Genomic DNA, 6740 nt, shown 5'->3' on the forward strand with positions numbered 1-6740 from the left:
GTGGAAGCCCAGTCAGATGACCCAGGAGGAATGTAAAATCCCAGAATCACAATGATCACAGACTTTTTGCTGGTCCTAAAATCGCGAGCCAGATGCAGTTAGGTGATAAAAATGGGTTACCCTTATACCTAGCAGGTTGTGCACCTAATATCCTTAGGTGCACAACTTGCTAGGTGTAAAGCGCCTGAAGATGCACATATAACAAAGAGTGCATACAATTCTTATGTGTTTAGTAAATTAGCATAAGTGACAAGAATCCCCAGTTAGAAACACAAGCAATGAGGTAATTCCTCCCTGGTCCAACCCTTTCTGACTCCCACCCCACTCGCCTTAGATAGTGACTAAATTTTGTTTCTGAAATTGTCTTGTAGAACTAGTTTCAGCCTTGGCTTCCCAGACAATCTAACCATGGACCCCCAGCTTAGAGATACTGGGGAATTTATTTTCTCCTCCTGTCTAATAGAGCAGGTTAAATGCTGGCTACAAATACCATATTAGGATACAGAGCTACAAATGTAAATATAAAGAATATGTAAAAGCAAAAAAGGCAAAATCAATTCAGCATCAACATAACAGCTGAAATCAACTGGCACCTCTGGACATCATTTAGTCAAAGCTTCCTGCTCAACACAGGGTCATCTGTAGAAAATGGCACAGGTCCATGTCCAGCTGAGTTTTGAATATGTCCAAGGATGGACACTCCACAACCTCTCTGTGCAGCCCATTTCTGTGTTCAGTCACCCTAAGTCAATGCCCACAGTCAGATACCTATGCTATATTGTCAAATATTTTTAAATGTTGTATTTAATTAAAAAAAAGAAAACAAAATAAAATACCAACAAAACAGACAAAACAAAACAAACAAACAAAAAAAAAAAAAAAAAAAAAACAAGAAAAGAAAATGTGTGCTTTTCCTAATAGCCAAGAGAAGGATCTACTGTCTATAGTACGGATACCTTTTTTCACACCTACTTTACTGGGAGTAAAAAAGCTGTGCCTAACTTCTGTGTATAGAAGATGGTGAACAGTAGGTATCTTTGAAGGTCTCTAAAAGAGTTCCTCTCTGCCTTGTTTTAGGTGCTTAAATTAGGCATGCTGATGTCATTTCAGTGTGTGCCAATTATTAGAAATAGACCAATGCAGAAGAATGCAGAGAGAAAATGAATCTGGGAAGCCACAGCTTATTTGCCTTCCAACAGAGATTTCTTTAAAAGAATGTGAATATTATGTAAGTTCAATAACAAGTTACATTGAATAAATCAGTTTGTTCCTTCTATCCCCCACAAAACCAAAAAGGCTATAATTTTTACTACACACAGCCACATTCATCTACTTAGATGCATGGTTGAGCTACTTCTCTGCTTTAAAAATCTTGACACATGATGATCTAATCTTTTGCTTGAAAGGTGAATAGTTGTGCGAGTCACTTCTGCCATTATTATTCTGTTAAAAGCTGAACTCCATTGATTCCAATTTGTTGGTACCTCACAAAAGTCATCAGCATGCACTCGTGGAACTACTGCAGAACTAATTGCTGTCCAATCTACACTCTGAATGCCCAGGCATAACATCTCATGCCTTAAAGGCAAAGTAAGAAAGGTAAGAAAGCCCCCTGTCCTTCCACAGATCTGCTAGTGTCCATGGCCTGTGCTTTGGTGATGCTTATCGTGTATATCTGACTAAGAAACATTTACCCTCTGGATACCAGGCTACAACCAGCTATGAATATAGTAAGTGGACAACCTTCTTAAATGAAAATATAATTTAATCTTACTGGTAGCAATAAAACTGAGTGTAAATAAACCATTATAATCTGATCTCATCCCAACAGTGGGCAAATCAAAGTAGTTGTCTACATCCTATATTTTTACTGCATTTGCCTGCAGTTGCCAAATTTACTTGAAAGCAGCATTCAAGTAAATTTGGCAACTGTTACTCTTTCTTCCCAGTGCAGGAATAAGAGCCCAAGGGGGATTGGAATCTTCAGGGACAACTGCAAAAGGGGAAGGTTTTTGCTACAAAGGTAGGTGGCAAGCAGGAGTCCATCAGAACCTAGTTTTCATCTGAGCTGCATTATAAAGAAATTTCTCATACTTTAGAAATTATTTTTTTATTAGCTTTTTTTTTACATTTTAGTAAATCTTCCTTACCCAGTGAATCAGTAAGAATGGTCTACACTGTTATTGCATGCATCCTCAGTCTGTAAAGAAAATTATATCCTTGCTATGAGGAACAAGTAAGGATGACATAATTTGCCCTATAGTGCTCACTATGGTACAGTAAATCCATCATGCTAGGTAACATCCGTGGAATAGAAGTCCACAGACTAGAGGGAAGTGCCTTTTTTAGTAATTATTTATTAGAGAGTCACTTTCTTTGACATTCAAAATGAGATTTAAAATGGCAAAAAGCCTATAATTTTGACTGTTTCTACCTACTTGGAGACATGGTTTAGGAGTGTGAGTTGGCAGTGTTGGGTAAATTGTTGGACTTGATCTTAAATGTTTTTTCTAACCTAAATGATTCTTTAATTGTATTGTTCTATAATTCTCACTTCTGTTTCCTTCCATCAGTCTCTACTGCTTCTCAACAGCAGCCTTTTTACCCCTTGGGAGCTGCATCTATCTTACTGTTAAATGCTGATGTGCTGTTTCCCTAAAAGAGTAAAATGAGATTAGAAACTTGCCTCTGTGAGATGATAGGAACTTGTCTGAAAAGAACACTGCCATCCCATTTTAATCACTCTGAAATGTTTATCAAAAAATTTCTTCTTGTGCTTTATCTTTCTCTTTCTTATTTTTTGAGCCTTCTGCTGTTATGCTTTCATAATACATTCATACAATGAATATCTAAGCAATTTTGTCACATATGATACAAAAATGGTTTCACAGAGCAGAGCCACATTAATCTCAGTTTGTGAATTTGAGTATGCATCTCAAACTGAAAAAAATACTGTCGTAAGGAGACAGACATATGGTGTAGGAATAAGATACTCATATTCACTGCCTTTGCTATCTATCAAGAGACTGACTATTTAATCCTTCCTATTATAGAGGCTTATTGAAAAAAAAAAAAGAATGGGATAAGTTGCTTTCAGGACGTTCCTAATACTTTGGCTACATAGTGATCTTATAATGACCCTTAAGTTAGATACCCAACTTTTTAAGGGTCTAATGAATAATAATGAGTTACATCCCAGTGAAACCAATAAATCCTCCTTGAATGAACTGTATAGTTGAACCTCTCTGAATGCTTTGATTTTGCTCATGCTGCTTCTCTTTCCCTTGGCTTGGTATGAAAAGACTGAATATTTCTAGTTTCCATTTGCACATAAAGCATGCACCACAAATAATGTAACTTCTTCACTAAGGTACCATTTAAAATTTTAAATGCTGAATATAGTGGAAAAAACTAATATTAGATATAGTCCTGTTTATTAGTTTTGACAAGTGATTCTTATCAGCTGAACTTTCTGTCTTCTGCACTTAGAGAGTTGATTCATTTTTCCTTTAAAGGTTATCATACCTTAAATTCAAGCAGTTTAGGGTGATCTTTTCTAATCAGTATGCTAGCTGCATTAAAATGGCCTTTAACTAAAAGTTTTAAACTCTTCTGGTTGCAAGTTGAAAAATTTCTACTTTGTTAGATATGCTATTATTCCCCATTCTTGACACCAGATATTCAAATATATTCATTGCATATTAAAAGCCAGTAACCACACGGATTGTTAGAACCTATGAAATAAAAAACATGTTCCTCTTCTTTTGCCTACAGGAGGAAATTGCCACGGCTTTGGTCTCCACTAGCAAGCCATCTTGGAAAAAACTGATTCAGTCACAAGCCAAATGAGGAGCAGGGAAATCATTAGGGGTTTATTTTTATTTGAAAATTCAACATATACTCAGTGAACTCAAGTGGTGTGTTCACTAATTTATTTCCCTACTTTTTTCTTTTTTTCTTCTTCCTTTAGATACACACCCACAAACCCATGGATTCATATATTCACAAAGTAGACAGTGAGAGCTTGCCATATGCAAGCATGCTGATTAAGGTTAAAACCACAAAATTGATTTTCTTTTCTCCTTGTCACTGCACGCAAAATACCTTTCATTCTTATAATGGGAACAATATTAAGTGGAAGTTCATTGCATTGACTCTTTCAAAAATCTGACTGAGATTAATGATAAAACTTCCTATTATCTAGTGGCCCCAGGGTATTTTAACAACATCAGAAAAATAATCTTTAAAACAATATTTTTCCTCTCTGTTTTTTTTTTAAATCCTCAAAATTCTCATTTCATTCAGATATGCAGAAATCTCCATGTCTCCCAAAGCCAACTTTTCATGTCCAGCAGTTAAAGCCATATGCACATGTATGCACAACTAATATCATAGGACTAATTTTCTTTTTTGTTGTTTTTATATGTCTTCCAACCACAAATTTAAGTTTGAGTATTATATGTGATTACATTTACAAATTCTTATGAATAGGTCTAAAATCTTTGCCCTGACAGGCTACTTATGTCAGCTTATTGTCTCTGTTTTAGTAACAAAGTAGAAGATGTAATTAAAATTTCACAGTAAATTTTCCTTACAGATTTACTGATGGAAAACAATGTTGATATGCTGCACTGAAGTGTGGGTTCAAGTGAAGAGGTGCATTACAGAAGATAATTTATTCTCAGTAATGCAAGCACTTTTACTCTGGACTGCCCATACGCAATATGAGCACACTTGGCACTCAGCATGTGTTCATAAGATACTTGTAAAGACAAATCTGGGGGTGAAAGAAGAGGAAGGAAAAAAATATAATTTTCTTCAGAGGAATTTTTGGGTTATTTAGAGAAGTTTTATTATGGATTTGTAGTTGGACTCATCAGTCAGGCTACAGAACAAGAAAAACTGTGTTCCCTAAATGCAATGTCTTCCTGAAAATGAATCATACAAAAGGGATAAGAATAGCAAAGATAAAATAATCTGACTAACATTTTTCTGTGTATTCATGTATATTAACATTATGTTTTTTCTTTAGAATGGTATTATTAAGCATGCAAATATATTAGAAGGAAGAGATCTTTTTCACCCTATTTATCAATTCAGGTGCAGTATATCAATAAAGCAGCAGGAAAAGTGCAGTGACTAAAGAAATGATTTATTGATACTTTAGGCTTGTTAAAGCAGGTTAATGTCAATGCAATTAACTTCTGGATCAAGTCAGTCCACTGCAAAGTGCAAGCTGACAGAATGGCTTTAAAACCACATCCCGAACAAAATGAGAGCATCAATGAGCATCCGGCCTCAGAGGAAGAACCTGCTAGTGACAAGGCTGACTCTCTTTCAGTAAAAAATGGTTTATTTTGTAGGAAACTGTCCAAGTAATGGGCCAGTGAGCAGCATACTGTTCAAATAGTTTCAGACCTGCATAAAAAAAAAGGAAGATGAGATAGCAAGACAGTGTATAGAAATTAGAAATTAGACAAACTTGAAAGTAACAGTACTGCATGGTCAGCAAGTGGCCAGGTTACAGGATGTCAGCTTCATTTGCAAAATATTAGATGCTAATTACATTGATTGGATGAAATTCTGCCGGGAAAGTGAATAAATTCTTCATAATTTACTCAATTATGTAATAAATTAGCAAAGAAGTTTTTTAAGATCTTCAGACTGCTTCTTAAAGTGAAAGTGTATGTAAACCATGGGAAGTTAAAATTAGCACCAAGAAAATTTAGAACTGTGAAAATTAGGTATAAAGGAAAAGCAGATAATAAAAATATATCCTCTCATATTTCAGATAGTAATTTAAATAAATTTCCATGTGTAAAAGACCATATCACATTTTCAAAAGCAACTTTTCTGTTTCAATGTTTCATCATGGTATTGTAATATCAACTGAATTCAGTCACATATGTTTTATACTTGATAGGTTACTGCTCCTCCTGTAAGTGGTGGCCTACACAATTTTGATTATTTCCATTTATTTGCTGCCCATGGATAGCTGTGGCTGCCCTGTAGGACTTCAGCCTGTGCTACTGGTGATGTAGAAGAGCTTTATGAAACTCTGAAGTAGACCTTCCGCATGAAATGAGAGCATGGGAACAAGAGAAAGGATCCTGAATTAATTTCTCCAATCCCTACAATAAGAGGCACAGTGGGGTCAGCAGGTACAGGATGCAGGGCTTTCCTTTCATAACAGTAGCACTAAAATATATTTGCTTATGCTAAAGAAGTGTTTCCACAAAGAGATCCCAGACACCATCCTTCTTGTGTGAGCTTCCAAATCAGTTAAACAAGTCTTAAAGCATCAATAATTGGTTATGTAGTTTTATACTGTATGTTTTAACAAGGTCATAAAATACTGAGAACAGTTAAGCTGGCAAAAGCAACCAAAGGCTTGTGACAAGATTGCTCTTTGAGTAAGAACCTTTCAGAGTCAGAAGGTTCTTGTATTTAGTGCTATCATGCAGCACAGATAACTGAGAGTTGTAGCATTTACTTGGTTATCAGTCTTACAGGAAGTATTGAAAACTACCAAACTTGTGACTCAACTATCTTTTAGTTTAGTATTTCTACATGTTCTGTATTTCGGTACTTAATTAAAAGCTGTAATTTCATAGATGTTTACTGACATGAGAAGAGCTTAACTCAAGCTGAGTATTGCAGTGCTATAGCTTTCCCCTTCCAGTAAAACCTATCAGGTTACACATCAAAGAAGAAAATGAAATCTTTGAGTCACAGAATAA

At 35.5% G+C, this 6740-nt stretch overlaps 1 long non-coding RNA gene across 1 annotated transcript; it reads left to right on the plus strand.

The window, feature by feature from the left end:
- Window positions 1-1487: 1487 nt before the first annotated feature.
- On the plus strand, window positions 1488-4105 carry LOC135301249 (uncharacterized). Its single transcript, XR_010362983.1, has 3 exons — window positions 1488-1599; window positions 1950-2023; window positions 3775-4105. It is a non-coding gene; the product is annotated as an uncharacterized LOC135301249 (long non-coding RNA).
- The last annotated feature ends 2635 nt before the right edge of the window (window positions 4106-6740 follow it).

The sequence above is a fragment of the Passer domesticus genome, chromosome 5, assembly GCF_036417665.1.
Source record: "Passer domesticus isolate bPasDom1 chromosome 5, bPasDom1.hap1, whole genome shotgun sequence".
Taxonomy (NCBI): domain Eukaryota; kingdom Metazoa; phylum Chordata; class Aves; order Passeriformes; family Passeridae; genus Passer; species Passer domesticus.